The sequence below is a fragment of the Apostichopus japonicus genome, chromosome 8 (assembly GCF_037975245.1).
Source record: "Apostichopus japonicus isolate 1M-3 chromosome 8, ASM3797524v1, whole genome shotgun sequence".
In the NCBI taxonomy this organism is placed as follows: Eukaryota; Metazoa; Echinodermata; class Holothuroidea; order Aspidochirotida; family Stichopodidae; genus Apostichopus; species Apostichopus japonicus.
Window position 1 is genome coordinate 15,337,195 of NC_092568.1, and position 16,240 is coordinate 15,353,434.

The following is a 16,240-nucleotide window of genomic DNA, read 5'->3' on the forward strand; positions in this document are numbered from 1 at the left end:
CATGCTGATCACCTGTCACAATTTTATTAAAATAGCTCAATACCCTGTCCAAACAAGGATTTCAATCACTGCAGTTTACAAAGTCATTACAAACTGAGGGCTGCCAATTTCATCCGCAAAAGTCCATGAAATACGTACAGTATAGCCTAGTGCTTAAGAACATGTGGAGTGAGTACTTGGTAATAATATTATATTTTTCAAAATTGCAGACAATACGCTGCACATTGTTATACAGTGCACATATAGGACAAACAATGGGGCATTAGACATATTGTGAATCGCCTTTGGGTAAGCACGACACACCTCCCCCTTGGATCCACCAGTACAAAGCTAAGTATTGATCCTAGGCCCTAGGGTACTAATAATTATTAAAATACCAGAGTGAATTGCCGTGCATGACACTGGCAGTACAGTTTGCAGGCCTAAGTAACGCTAACACAGTTACATTCCTAAAATACAGTTACGCCTAGTGGTAGTAGTATAGTAAAAGCTTCATAATTGACCCAGCCCCGTAATTGACGCATCTTCAATTATTACTAGCAACGATACAGCAGGCCACCTAAACTTTTTGCAGTCAATTACATATTTCATGAGTTTGAATCCATGTTAGCTATTTGCTGACCAAATTGTGGTATTTTTTAAGCTTTTAACAATAACACCTTCCCCCCAGTTTTGCACATTTTTTTAGCATTTGGAAATCTTACACCCTAAAAGTAACCAACAATACCTATGATAAAACCTCTCTCTGGGACCTGACCTGTCTGAGCTTAGAGGCTCAGAGTATAACAATCAGCATCTAAAGTCAATGGATGTATAATAAGGCCTACAGTACAGTTAGCTTATCGAAGGATGTGTCAATTTAGGGGTATGAAAGAACTTGACACGGCAGACATTTTGTGGTCAAATTCTGCTCAATTGTACGGTGCATAAGCACAGAATCTTAAATATTTTGAGATCATAACATTTCTGAGGAACTACACATATGAAAAACACACACAGTTGAGTGATTTGGTTTTTTCCTTGATAGACATCGTTGATCAAATCCTTAAGTGCGTCAATTATGAACCCACCATGCTACTACTAGTAGAACTACAGTAGTTAATACTATGCCGACTACTAATTATAGGTAGGCTATATCGAAATTCGGACTTCTCCATCACTTTTGAAGCGCCCGAATCGACCGCTCGCCATTTCTCTATTTCGATGCTCCTTCAACTTGACTATACACGCTTGAAGTCGGGCTGGAAGTCGCCATTCTTCTCGTATACGCTTTGCACTTTGTTTACATCTATGGGCGCAGACATCTTGATTAGGGGTGCTTGGCAGCGATTGGCTGAAACCCAAACCTTCTTTAAGATCTATTTTGATTGGTGCTAACATCCTGTGACACCGTCACCCTCCTACAGTAACACGCATTGGCTATGGTCAAAGGGTACTGAGGGTGATCTTTGAGCTGTGCTCCCTGAGAGTAAGTGACAAGATGGCCGCGATGTGAACGATGTAGTACCGTCGTTGACAAAAGATCTGTGACTGGCCGTCCCAGATAATTTTGATCTCGGAAACAGTGCTCTAATGGATAACAATTACATAAGGAAACTTTTGTTGGTATTTGTATTTATGTTCACGGAGTAAACAGTTTACACGACCAAATTTTATCTGTGCGTGGTGAAGGGCCCTTGACGTAGGTGTAAATTTACGGTAAGTCTCACCATTCTGTTTTCGATAAAACCTTCTCTTACTTTCATATATGGAAAGGTAAGTCATTCCCCGTCCTATTTAATATTTATTTAGCGAAAAACAGTTCAGAAACTTCGAGAATTTTACACTCGCACTCTGTTCTCTGTGTACAGCATTTCGCGGGTAAAATTTAAATATTTAAAAATCGTGACGTAACAAATCTTTGAAAATATTGAGGGTCGCGAGGTCAGCTTTCCGACTGACTTAGGTGCCGTGCAATGCAGACAGAAGAAGTTATACGATGCCCAACAATGCGGTCAGCCTTTTTTATTATGCCGCTGGGGATAAAAGTGGGTTGCATGTTCCAGCAAGAAAGACTGGAAGAGGTCCTAAACTACAAAGTTTCTGGCAATGGCCATGTTCGATGACCAAAACACTTTCCGGTGCAGTTTATCATATCAAGAGACTGGATACGGGAAAGCAACATCTGGTGCACTACAATAAACTAAAACCATGCTATTCTCACCCACCGACGTCAGCTTCTCTGATTTCATTCTCCATGAGCTACATGAACTTGATGTTGACCGATATCATGGTCAAGAACACATCCCTGTTACTAACGATTTAAATTCGGATGTTATGCAATCCACTAGAAAGCGGCCTAGATGAATGCCAATTTGAAACAGAGACTATCATATGTATTAAATAAGGGTTTTGTTATATCGGAAGAATTAATTGCATGTTTCAATTGTTTTGGTTTGAAAAGGTGCCTATACTGTTATTTAATAGAAAAAATAAGAGTAATGTTTCTTATTGTATAGTTTTCGAATTTTAGTTGCATGTAAAAATTACATTTTATGTATTTGTATAGACTCGGGACGAGTCTTTGTTTCAGCAACAATTTTTGACGATATATTTGCGATTAACATTAACAGTTTTTGACCCCTGAAGTAAATGTCGATACAGGCAGAAATGTGCTATACTCATACTGCTTACCCCGTCAAACTTGTCAACCGGAATGTCATAATTCATTTTCCCCACAGAAACAGTTCCTTTCAAACAAATCACCAGCAAATGCAGAGTTTTCAAGTGTATGAATACGTTGTTAATAGTTTATATTTCAAACGTAACTGATGGCGTGTCGAGTTTACCAGTCTAAGTTTCTAGGTTCTGTTTGTTAGCCTGCAGCAAACATGTTTCACGGTTACATATCGTTACAGTTAACTGTAGGTTTTCACATTTTACTAAGATAATGTGTAGCATTATGTTCCCCATGTACTGGAACATTGAGACACACCTTACAATGATCACACGGTCACAGTCACAGTGGTTCTTTCTTGCCCCGACTCTATCCTGGTTGACTTTTCTTTAAAAAAAAAACTTAAATGATTTAAAAGGATGGGAAAAAATTAACTACACATTGATATCGAGAGGAGCAAGTGAAAATACCTTCTTTGTCATCATTAACGGTATCATAAGGAAGTTAACTCGAACTTATGAGTATTCAAGTTAAGGCCTTAGACTCACCTTCATGTGAAGGTTAGTCTGAGGCCTTAACTTGAATTTGAATACTCATAAGTTCGTGACCGTGTGAATTCTTTAAATGAGCATCGTACTATTAAGGGGTATATAAGAAAACAACTTTTCTAATCGAATGATTCATATACCTGTATAGATATTCATATGTACGACAAGGTAAGCTACATCTAGCCCCGACTATCCTGAATGTTTAGGACTGCATATTTAAGGAGATATACGTTGGTATCGTTCAAATATTATGTAGGTCTATTTTTATTACAACATAGTCAAATATATGATTCACTGTTGGTTTGTATTTTGAAGACACAATAGCATATGTCATATACACTCTAAAAACTGTTGGGCAAAACTGGTTGAGCAAACAAAGCATTGCTCAATATGAGTAAATATTAACCAACAACTGAGTAAAAGAAATTACACAACTGATATGGGTAAACTTTGTTGTGCAAAAATTAAGATGTAGTTTATTGTTACTTTCTGTTGGGCAAACAAGCTTGATTTGCCCAATGTTGTGCAAAAACCAGCATTTTTGCGCCATTACTATACTGGTACTCTGCGCGATGTGCATGCATCATGAGTAGATCGTATATAGTGAACGTGTTATAACTTACACAATGGCTGACGAATTTGTTAGCGCAGTACTCAAGAGGTGGGAAATGCCAGAGTTATGTGCTACATTTGAAGGTGAGCGTAAAGAAAAACAATCCTCTGCTTGGTGTGTGCATCGAACACTGCGATCTCTACATATCAGTGGTATCGAATGATCGTTCGTTTTCTCGGTGCTACATGTAGGCTATACCAGGCATACGTAAAGGCTACTAATACTAATTGTATTTCCAGCATAGTTGTATTACGTTAGGCTAGCTTGTAGCAAGTGTGTAACTAGGCCTAAGTTACTCACATTGTATTAACGTTGCGAACGCCTGTGTAATGCAGATCCTTGTCAACTTACGGTAAGCTATGCGTATGCACCAGGTCTCTCTAGCCTATATCTTGGCTAGACAACGTTTCATTGTAGCACATTTTCGTTGTAAATCATAAATTGTACTCCCTTTTTTTTCTTTTAAGTTTAATACGGCAAATGACCACATGAACCCTTATTAGCTTAACGTTAGACCTAGCCGGTCATAACTTAGGCCTAATGTTAGACTTACACGTACGTTGTTAATGCTAGTAGTAGTACGTACATACAGTAGTATCATAATGGACCCTTCGAAGTCCGAACACTTTAGCACTAAAATGATCCAGAATTGTATTTGTACACACTTCTTTTAAAATGATACTATGGATGGCAGAAGAAACATTCTCGTTAGAAAAAAGGGCGCTTCATAGGTTTCGTCAAATTGATCCTATTGTATTTGTGCCGTGGTGAAATTATGCATTCGTTAGGGGTGTCCGAACTTCGAGGGTTTTTCGAACTTCGAAGTAGCCTAAGTTAGGCCTGGCATTTAATGAGTTCTAGGCTATAATAATATTAGTATAGCATAGAACATCAGCGCTAGTAATGTTATAGGCCTATAATGCTGTTTGCATATTTTTCTCTTTCCTACAGGTAGAACAGGACTTCGAATTATTACAAAAACCAACTGCCAACAAATTATACAACAGAGTGGGATATTTCACAATGGACATTTTGTGCTATACAGGCGATCATCCCAAACTGGCCGAACTTTTTGCATTTAGAGAAGACGTTGGATGCACTGACTAATGGTAAGCCAAATTTATTGTATAGTCATGGCCTGTGAATTCATAGCTAGCTTCATTCAGAGCTTATGCCATGACAATATAGTTTCTCTTTCCAGTATGTCTGTAAAGATGGGTCAATATTTGGATTAACCTTCAAAATATGTTTTTGGTGGTTTGTTACTTTTTAAAAATCTATCAAAATCAACTGATCTGAAAGGACCAAATCAGCTGGTTAATGTCAAATGGTGGCTTCTGAACGTTTCTGCAAACTTTCTCCAAACATTGCACTCAATATGATTAATTGGCTACTATTTTATTTGTAGTCGCGTTCGGGTTTGTGTGTGGTTGAAGTGAGACCCAGCCCTGTTATAATATTAACTCAATGATAGTCACTTGGACATGTATCAGTGTTGTTTGTAGGTTCCACATAGGGTTTGAATAATTCCTGTTGATTTCTCAACAAGTGAAATGTTTTTTTGTCAGCAGGAGTAATGACTGAAAACCTCATTATTAGCCTTGTTTACTCATTAATGCTCAATTGAATATAATATTTGGATTAATTCTACTGTCGATAAGCACAAACTTGAAAATGGCCAATGAGATGGATTCCTTATGTGTATACCTTTCCAATGCTGAGGAAAAGAAATTAGCTTGTTGTGTTGTGTACTCTTCTCAAGATGTTTTATGAGCAGGAAGATTAAACATGTTAAAACGTCTAGAAGTTGATTTTTCCAAAAATCTTTGGACAATTGTATTCAGATTTTAGTACGACTGTGTCAATGAAAGGTTAGCACATATTATGGGCTTTTTCATTTTTTCCCTTCAAAATCTTATACAATTTGGCTTGAAATTAGTGTGTAGGGTAGGTAATTAAGTCTTCTAATACAAATGTGTAGGTCCCCTATGAGTACACATGCCACATTAACTTTCATGTTGCTGTTATTAATGTGTATGAGCATAAAGTTGTGGAGCACATTTAGGGCGGTGTAGATCCCTTGAATTTTATCCTCAGTCCTTGAAGTTTTATATGGTCAGACTATAGTGTGCCTTATTAATGTTTTTGTCGTTTATACCTGCAAGCATTCTCATTTCTTGCCTTAATCTCTTTTACAGATGAAAAGAAGAACTTAACTTTCTTTCTGTTGCCATTGCTTTTTCGAGGACGGGCAAAGAAAAGCGGATCTACTACGGTGACTAGTTGCCCTCAAGCATTCATAGACGATCAGCCAGTAAGCAAAATCATTTTAAGGTTGCTTTAGTTTCATATATATTTACATATTAAAGGGAAATAGTAACTGTTTGCCTTGGCAAACTGTACCTACAAAAAATCTGTATTTTTGTTGGGGGGGGGGGGTGGGGGTAGATTTGTTATTGTATACAGTTGTGAAAGGTTGAGGCAGGGTTGGTATATCAAACAAACATTTAATTTTGTGTGTTTAACAGATCAGGTGCCAGCAGTGTCCCTATGATCACTTATAATTGTGATCTTGAAGCTGCTTTTATTTCTAGTATGTAGAATCAATGTGGGATGTGTAACCATTTGGCTTTTGTTTGAAAAGATGTTTAAATTTTACAGTTCATCACTCATCTAAGCACAATCAAAATGTTAGCAAAATATGCCTTGGCTCCTTGTTATAGCAATTGCAGATACAATGGTGTATCAATATTTTTCGGTTTGTGTGTCCTTGTTTAAAACATAAAATGGTTAGCTTCAATTGACTATATGTTGGAAATTATCAGTGATATTATATTCACTTATTAAGACCAGAGTTGCTTAAAAGAGACCAACATTAAGCTGTACATGATTGTGTGTTGCACCTGTACCTTGTGTAGTTGATGTCAACATACAGGAGGTCTTCTGTGGTCAACACATTTCAAGAACTGAATATAGTAAACAATAGCAAAATATGGATAGCTAATATTGTCAGCTTTAATATTGTTGATATGTGTTTATCCCCATTGTGAGTTTATGAAATTATTGCTTTGGATGGAAGTCAAAGATCATTTAACTAGGTAAATAGAGGTCAAGCACTGAATGCTGTGAGAATTCATACTGGAGGAACAATCTGAAGTCGGCAAAGACCAGAAAAAAATAAAAGTATGAAAAACATGTATTACTTGTTTGTTCTTTATCATTCTCTGTTTAAGCTTTATAACCTATTAAATAAACCCAGTTGTATGAAAAATGTCACAATCTAATGTTGGTATTGTATTAGTTAACCAACCACTATTATTTTTAACTAGCTGTTGGGCAAGAATCATTGGGTAAAGAAAAATCCATTGGTAAAAGGTTTTACACAACCATTGGGCAAATCGTTGACCAACATTGTTGGGTAAAGGCGTTGGGCAAAGGTGTTGGGCAAAGGTGTTGGGTATTTATTTAACCGTTTGCTGGGCAAAATCATTAACCAACTTAGTTGGGCACTTTTTTGCCCAATATCAACCAGGAGGCATACGGACCCAACGGTTGTGTAAATAATTGCCCAGGTTGGGCAATAATTTGCCCAACAATTTTAAGAGTGTATCATATAACGCCAGAAACATACATCAAAGACAAAAGTGTCCTATATTTTACATCATTCAGTAACAAATTATGCTGGTTGGCTAGGATATGCATATAAACGATATTATGAGGGATATAGAGACTGTTCATCGTAAGACACTGAACCCTTTTTCAAACAAAGATTTAAAACTTTAGATTGTCGTTGTTGGGTAGTATGACATCGACGTTGGCAAGATGGCATATCGAATCACTGTGTTCACATAGTCAACTTAGCTTGTTTGATCAATGTTACAAATTTATAGTATCCCCCAAGATTCATTCTAGTGAGTATCCTTCATTAGGTACTACGTTCAACATTTAAAAACAACCTTATCAACCAGGCCTACATCAAAATTACGCATTGACATGTGAGAGAAAATCTATGAACAGAATGAAGGATACATATTAGGAAGAATTCTTGATGCAATACGTTTCTTGTTTTGTTTTTACTGTGCTCCACTTAACCGGGGGGCTGGACTTGCCAAACTATAGCTGTCAATGCCCTGCTGAAATACACCATGTCGTGTAAACCGATTGAGTGAACTCATTGCTGATACTGGTCAGCTGATTATGATGTGTTGAAAACGATAAGGGACAGTCTTTTAAGACAACCATGACACACATTAAACATGATATGTATGTGCGTGTGTTTCCTTCGTAACAACACTATGCCTAACCGTATAGAAAAAATACACAAACAAAATATATATTTTCGAGCTTTACGTTTATGCTACAGCAAATGTCTTTTTGATTTTATGTATTTGGCCACGTTTGATTTTTTGAAATTATGTTAAATCGTTTCAATTTATATCTGAATATATTAATCATAAATTAATTTTCTTACGTATTGCTGTGTTCTCCATTTTGCCCTTCAAATTTTTCATTTGTTTGGCAACGCTCTAGCCGAAAATTCCTTATGTTTTTCCCTTATTTACTGCAAATTGCATGATTTCTTTTCGCCTTGGTTTGTCCCGAGTCGCTACCTATTTCTTTTTCTAGTTACAACTAGTTTTGATTGACGAGATATCTACGCCATGATAAATGTAAAGAGTTACCTGTACCCTGTTGTAACACATGTGTATAACGCTTGTGTAGAGATCAAAGCGCAGGCCGTTATATTTGTTGAATATGACGTAATCAATCGATTCCCAAATTTGTTCGGACCCAAATTTTGCTGGGGGCCTCAAATTTGTTTGACCCACATTATTTCGGACCAAATTATTTTTGGGGGACTATTTCATGAAAAAAAAGGACCAAAGTTTGTTATGACCCAAATAGTGCTTGTTACCGAAAAATTCCTGTGACCCGAATTTTAATTGTTTGTACTCAAATTTGTTTGGACCTAAATCGTTTTTCTTTTTTTTCAGAAATCAAAAGTCCGAACAATTTGTGTCCGAAAACCTGTTGGTACAAAAAATGTAGGGGAAAAAAAGTTGGGTCCGAAAAATTGGGTCCAAAAACATGTTGGTCAAAAAAAATTAGGAGTCCAAAAATAATTTCGTATTGTCGGAACATAGAGACGTCGGAACATAGAGAGGTAACCGTCTTTTGGATCATACCATTGTAAAGGTTGGTGTCGAGTTAACAACGGTGAAAGGTCGAATAGGTTAAATTCAATAATCTCGTAGATAATATTAGTTTACTAACTTAAAATTGTTTAGCAATGTGACAAAACAAAGACTTTTATAGATAATACACAATTAAAAAAAATACCTCTCTCAATAGTGGAACATATCGACCGGCGACGAGCGGGACATGATCCGGTTACAAATATAAGAAAGCGATTTCTCCCGAGACCGTTTACAAACCGTTTACATCTAAAACTTTGCATAACGTATATTACAAGCTTTATTTTGACCTTGGGTGTTCAAGTTAACCATACATTTTAAGTTTCGACATCATCTGCAACGTCATATGGCGTGTGTACACGCGTGTGTGGGGGGTGTGTACTCGCACACACGCACATCTTGTAAACAGTGTTGAAGCAAGGGTTGGAAAAACTTGCCTAGCAATTAATAATTGGATTGGGTTCATTCAAGAATTCGAAGGAAATAGTACCTTGACATAAGTTGGCTTATCAATTTGATCAAGGAAGTCAATGAAAAGTTCCCAGTCATTTTGTTGGTCTGTGATATTAGATGTAACATTAAATGCTATAGATTTTATTTGACATGAACAAAGCCCTTTGTACATTGCACCGCACGATATCTTAGATTGAAGTGTGATTTTAAGCAAATAATAAACTGGCAAAATTCAAATTTTATGGTGCAGGTTTTTTACATTAATTATTAATTTTCAAACCACTCGCAACATTATTTGCTTTCAGTAATTGTTACTGAAGGAAGTGAACAATAGGAGGGAGCAGGGCTGATTTTTTCTTTTTTATAATAGTTGCTATGGGGTAATGGTATACTCCAGTGAGAGATTTGACTGGTTGATTGTATTACTATAGGTTTTTTTTTTAAATACATCATACAATATGTTATAAAGAAAAATATGCGATATGGAATTATGTATTGTCAGTTTCATTATACTCTTAAGAAAAAATATTGAAAGCTTCAAAGAGTGTGGTATGTGGGTGGGGGTGGGGCAATGAAATAATTGTACCCTCGTCCTGGCCTGGCTCATATGCCACTGTTCGTTTTGGTCGTCATGATATGTATTCAGGACTATTTTCATAAATTAATTGGTCATAAGTAAGAAGTTTGATCGCACTCTCAATGAACACATTTATATTAAAGCCAACTAATCTGTCCAGAAAGTATGATCATTAACATCGTAAAATAAAAATTAATATTGAGCATATTAATGTTTTGTATCACTAATAGGGTAAAGACAAAATGAAAAAAAAGTGTTGTCATATTCGGCACTGATATGTACGATAACCTTCAGTCACACTAGAACTATGACCATCCAACAATGTGATAGTAAAGTAGTGCTTACTTTCTAAAGGCATTTTGTGTTTGACTGGTTCAGCCCTAAAAGTCAAATGTTAAAGTGGCAGGTTAATAGTCTTATATCAAGGTCAGGGCCTTCTCAGACAACTTACAACAGTTAACTGGTAGTCACTGTAGTAACCTGTAATGCGTAACAAATAATTATAATAGTATAATTCATAATACGCCTTCCTTATATAGCACAACGCAGACTTAAAGGTCAAGTGACACGTAACAGATTTCCTTCAAACTTACACAAATTGAAAAGCTACATATCAAAACCATATATTCCAAATTTGGAGTTCCACAATTGTTTCTTTGCTGTTTTAATTAAGTTAATAACCAAGCTAATTCCGTAAGATAATGACGTCATGGGGGGAACCGCCAGTGTTACCAAAACTAAGTATGCCTAATATGCTAACCGAGATCAAAGCCGTAAACAATACGTCACGAACAGTAAACAAAGTATCAGATGAGAATGGGTGCACAACAGTACAAGAAAGTTTCGTGTTCGTCAAACACTGTATACAGCGATAGCTTAGTACCAGTGCACTCAGCCAGCCTAGTTGTCTATAAGTAAAGATTGGCTTGGACCTTCGAGCGAATCTTATGTGTGCATTGCGCCCTTCACCAGTTAAAGTTTCGATTCCTATCGCCTATCCGCGCAACTTGGACTTGGAACACCAACAGCTCGCCGTCTACAAGACAATGCCGTTCCTTCTCTATTTGGAGAAAGTATCTTCAAATCTCGAGGAGATATAGAAACAAGTAGACCGGTAGTTGCGAAGCTGGATCGGAAAAGAGTAAGTGTATTTTCTGGCCTAGGCCTACTACAACAAGGACTAACTTGGTATTATTACTAACTTACAGTAGGCTGATTAATTTCGTTCAGTTAGTTAGGCCCTAAATTAGGTACGGCGACGATAAAGTTAGGCTTAGACTAGGGCTATAGTAACTTTTATCTGTGGTACATCATGAAAAATCCAGAATAACAAGCATCAGATGTTTACATGTCATTTTGCCCAATATTATAACGTGCTCCCACCTATCTATATACTCAGAGTCATAGCTCATATGTTTCACAGTAGATGACATCCTTATATTTTGCCATTTTTGTTGGTAGGGCTGCAATTTTTGTTACAAGAGAAAACGCTTGTGACAGGTACTGTCAATTATATCAAACTGCTTTCTTATCTGAACTTTCATAACTTCCTTGTTATTTTCTTCCCCAATTTTCAATACTTAGATTAATCTAGAAGCTGTTCCCCAACCAACTGCAGTGAAAATAAAGGCAGGATTCTGCAGAATGTACATCTCCATCTAAAGGTAGCATGATCTTATAGACATGTGCTTGATATTACCGAAAAACAGTTGGGAAATGGGGGAGGGGAGGGTGGTGACAGGCATTAAAGATTTAAGTGTCAGTTTTGAATGGGATACAAGGAATCTCCACCAGTAAAACATCGAGGCATGTATATGGGGGGCAAGCTACCAGACAAAAGGGAGGCAGCAGTATTACGGCCGAAAGGTCCCCATAAATAGGCTTTAATAGAATGATGGATGGGGAGGGGGGGTGGGGGAGAAAATGTGGTAGAGAAGTGTAAGCTAGGGTAATACAAGGAAGAATGGAAAACTTTCATACATCTATAGAGTATTCTATAGCAGAAGTGAGTACAGGGGCAAAAATTTTAGAAACAGTACTCGTTGAAAGCAAAATAGCAATTAAAACTGCACATCGGGCAGGCAGACTAGGGGATAATATACATTGTATTTTATCCATCATATCCGCCTGCCTGACGAGAGTGGTTGAGGAGGCTATATCTGATGGCTTCACAGGAAAATATAAAGGCTACATCTATAGTTACTGAGAGAAGGGAGATTACATTGTAGTTATACTATATGAAACCAAGCTGAAGTCATTTGCAATGCTCATGGTGTGAGTGGCCCATATTTTTGCAGCCACATAAAGTAGGAGGATATGCTCTCCTTCAGAAAAGATAAGTGAAACATCTAGGCAGCTGACCCCTGTCCAAGAGCAGCCTACTGTATGTGTGTGGTATAATAAGCGTTTATTCTAATTTTCAGTGAATGTAACACATGTAGAAGTCCAGTGTTCACTGGTCCCCCTACCACCATTGAAGTTGCTGACTGGACCAACAGAGACAAGAACACCATCAAAGCAACCAGGGCCATCTCACAGTGGCGATGATGGTCCGTCTGCTGCTGTGGAATCCACATCGGGATACACCGAAAAACCGCCAGGTAGTCCGGATTACACTCCATCAGTTAACTCATCTGAACATGACAAAGATGACGCTTCAACGTAATTTTCAAGATTGATAGTAGATTAGTCTGGAAAATCAATTGGTGCCAAAACTTTCTGGAAAGAGGATCATTATTCATTTTGACACCAACACTGTGGGGCAGTCTGGAATGTGTGGTGGAGGCCATCAGTCTTTACTTCAATTAGCATATACATACTGTATCTGGTAGAGTTGTCACAGCTGTATGTGAACAAGAAATAAAGGCACAAACAAGTAGTTGGATTTAACAGAGTATATTATATCTTCACTTGGCTGGATATCTGCTACTGAATACAAATGGTTAAAGTTGCATCTTATACACTCTTTTACCATGGATTACAAGGGGATGGGACAGGATGTTACTCTGTCCACATGTTTACTTTACTACATAAACAGTGGTTAAGCTACTGAGACATGACCACACATCCTGCTGAAGATTACATAATCCATAATATTAGGTGCACAAACAGGTGTAGGGTTTTTGTTGTAATCAGTAAAAAAAATATTGAAATTGTTCAGGCACAAGTTGTCAGGTAAAACCTGACCCATGTATCCACACCAATTGAGGTGTACTCAGCTGTCGCCTTAGTTGGGCATCCAAAGACTTGACTGACAACTGTGCCATGCCTATTGACCGAAATGGAGTGATTGGAATGCCTCTATCTAAATGGTATGTTTTTATGAACTATTATTATATTATTCTTCATATCTTTACTATTCTACAGATTATGTATGGGAACTTCTTGACTGCTTGCAACAACTTCTGTAGAAGTGGAAGTCTGGGAGAGGAGTGTCCTGTTCCTGTCAGAAAAGAGCCCCCACCACTTGCAAGCTCCTATGTTCATCCGAACAATGAGGATGCCATAAAACAACACCGAAGCAGATTTCAAAAGCTTTGCTGAAGTACTGTAGTTGATGGCCTCCCAATTTCTAATTTTGTATCATTGTAGTGGGGAGCAATCGACTCTGTGAATCGTCTGTTCACATGATGTTTCGGCACAGCTGCAGAGCAGTGTTAATTAACTGGTCGCTACCAGCCTTTAGGGAAGTTGCTTAAGTTTTACATTAAAGTTTTACTTACATCTGGTTTCCATTGTAACTAACTAAATGATAACATTATATTTAAAAAAAAGTTCCAATGACAAGTATTCCTCTCTAGAGAGCTTAGACTTCATAAATATAAATTTCATGCTGACTTACTATTTGTATGCAACTTTGGTGTTTCAAACATGTTGCCAATTTTTTGTTTTTCTCAAAAAGAATTGACAGAAATTTGCTGTTTGTTCCCCGCATGGGATAAAATGTGATTTTTTTTTATCCCATTTATGATCAAGTATCCTTGATATTCCATGGATTAATGAACAATTTCAGATTGATTCTCATTACACTTTTATTAAAATGAAAGCCTAAGCTCTCCAGATCCCATTGACATAGTGGTTTAGGGTACTTTATTCAAACTATTCTTCTATTTTAACCTAGTATATTTGAGATTTCAATCATCCAGATTTTGTTGGCAGGCTACTAGAAGTGACAGCTTTGCTTACAAGAGAGAATACATACAAAAAATTAACTTGAGTTTTTATTATTTATTACTGTTATGTACTTCCCAAACTTGAAAATGTAAAATTTCATCCAAGATTGTTGTTAATACCATGAACCAGAAAAATGTAAGCTGGAATTCCAAATGTTCACCATTCAGCCACAAAACAGACAGGACTGAACCCTGTTTCTATAAAACTTTGCAGAAATGATACTATGACTTGGCATAAACAGTCCACATTCTCACAGTCTTGATAATTTAAATCCTTCATACTGTTCAGATGGTAAAGCTTCTCTAATCCTCCTTACTGCATAGGATGGGAGAACAACACAAATCTCCTTCCCTAAAAACTAATAGCTCATCCGTGCAAGTTGTCTGTATGCTGTGTGTCTGTATTTCCTGTAAAATAATCATATGAAAACCAGCTATAAAAGATGAAGACACACAAAAGTTTGGTAGCCATCTGGGGACGTCAATTTTAAAATAAATATCTATATGATTTCCAGAATTTGCTTGGCCCCTAAATCTGCCTCCCCTAAAGTAAGCCTAGCTATGCCATTTATACAAACTGATCATTGTATCTCGGGGACTAAAATTTGTAAATGGATCGTGCACAAGCATGGTGGACATTTTTTGTGTGGCATTTGGTTCCATGGCTCAGTGTTAATGACTACTATGTCAGTCAGCATGATAAGGGTTAACCTCAAGGGCATTACACCAGTTTTTGGACAAAATGACCTAATCAGAAGCAGGTTTTGAATATGGGGCACAAATGTTCTTGATCAAACCTATATCTTAATGTTATTCTTTTCACAACGAAACAAAACTTAACTAAGAATACACCCTCTGTATTGTTACATCTTTCAACAGCAGGTCAGAGCAATGAATAAAGGTATACAACAAAAATAATGTATTCTATACTTACTCTTGGATCCTGTTTTCCTGTGCACGTCCACCATACTGTTGACGGTACATGTAGTAGGCTGTCTGAAGAAACAATGGGTTCAGGCACATAGCTTCAAAACCTGGGTGTAAGGTGATGCATGCAGCACCTTCTTCATCCATCACAGTCCAAACTTATCTATTTCGCTGCAGCATCTACACTCCCTTGCTGTAGGCATCACAGCACATTGGCCACAATGACACCTGTAAACAATACAAAAGAGTTCAAATAATAAAGAGCCAATTCAATGACTTCATACCGACCTCAATTATTGGGGCATACTGTACTAACATGTCAAAATAGAAAAGGGGCACCTCTGAAGGGCAATCTACCGTTGAAGCTCCTTACAAGTACCATCACTAGTAAGGAGGGGGTAGCCTCTTCTTAGAAGTCTTGCCTCTGTTGGGACAATGCTGCAAAGGAAAATAAAACAGGCCGATGTTGCCTCGTTTCCAACTCTTTCCCACTCCTGAATCCATTCCCTAGATTGAGAAAATCTGGTTATGAAATTAGCTCAAGCGGAAATGACAAAAAGCTGGTGTGTGGTGCCACCTCCTCCCTCCCCCCACCCTTTCCCTGATTTGTGGTAACTTCACTAATTTGCCACTACAACTGCTAGGAAATTAATAATAGGCCACCTCTGAATTTGTTGTGCACTCTTCCAATTGCCTCCTTCAATCTGCTAACCAAATGAAATATGTCTATGTGACATGTTCCTGGGGCATGTGCTGTCACAACTTTTAAGGAAAATAATAACTTCCTTAACTTAACTCGACCGCACTTTCATGTTAATTTTGCTACCCCATCAACAAATTGGCTAGCTAAGAGTATGAGCAAAGTTAGGAAACATTTATCGGTTCTAGGCCTACCTAGTGACACAACTATCCTATATACAGTATATTACGCTAGGCGTAACGTTACCGTTGTATTCCGTCAAGACGATCAATTTCGACATCGCTGTCCGGTCCCGCTTCCTCTTCGCTGGTCTCCGGTTCGAACATGTAGGGAAAAACTTCCTATCTAAATACTGTGTGTCAATGCCACCGGCAGCCATTTCGCGATATGTATAAGCTA

At 37.5% G+C, this 16,240-nt stretch overlaps 3 long non-coding RNA genes across 3 annotated transcripts; 2 read left to right on the forward strand and 1 right to left on the reverse strand.

Moving 5' to 3' along the window:
- The first annotated feature begins 3,548 nt into the window (after positions 1-3,548).
- Positions 3,549-6,132, forward strand: LOC139971537 (uncharacterized). The gene is made up of 3 exons (XR_011794415.1): positions 3,549-3,900; positions 4,769-4,926; positions 6,016-6,132. It is a non-coding gene; the product is annotated as an uncharacterized lncRNA (long non-coding RNA).
- A 4,627-nt stretch (positions 6,133-10,759) lies between these two features.
- LOC139972154 (uncharacterized) lies at positions 10,760-12,645 on the forward strand. The gene is made up of 3 exons (XR_011794594.1): positions 10,760-11,183; positions 11,627-11,706; positions 12,466-12,645. It is a non-coding gene; the product is annotated as an uncharacterized lncRNA (long non-coding RNA).
- Positions 12,646-13,113: 468 nt separating this feature from the next.
- On the reverse strand, positions 13,114-16,183 carry LOC139970788 (uncharacterized). Its single transcript, XR_011794214.1, has 3 exons — positions 16,088-16,183; positions 15,149-15,369; positions 13,114-14,622 (listed from the first exon to the last, which is right to left on the reverse strand). It is a non-coding gene; the product is annotated as an uncharacterized lncRNA (long non-coding RNA).
- Between the last annotated feature and the right edge of the window lie 57 nt (positions 16,184-16,240).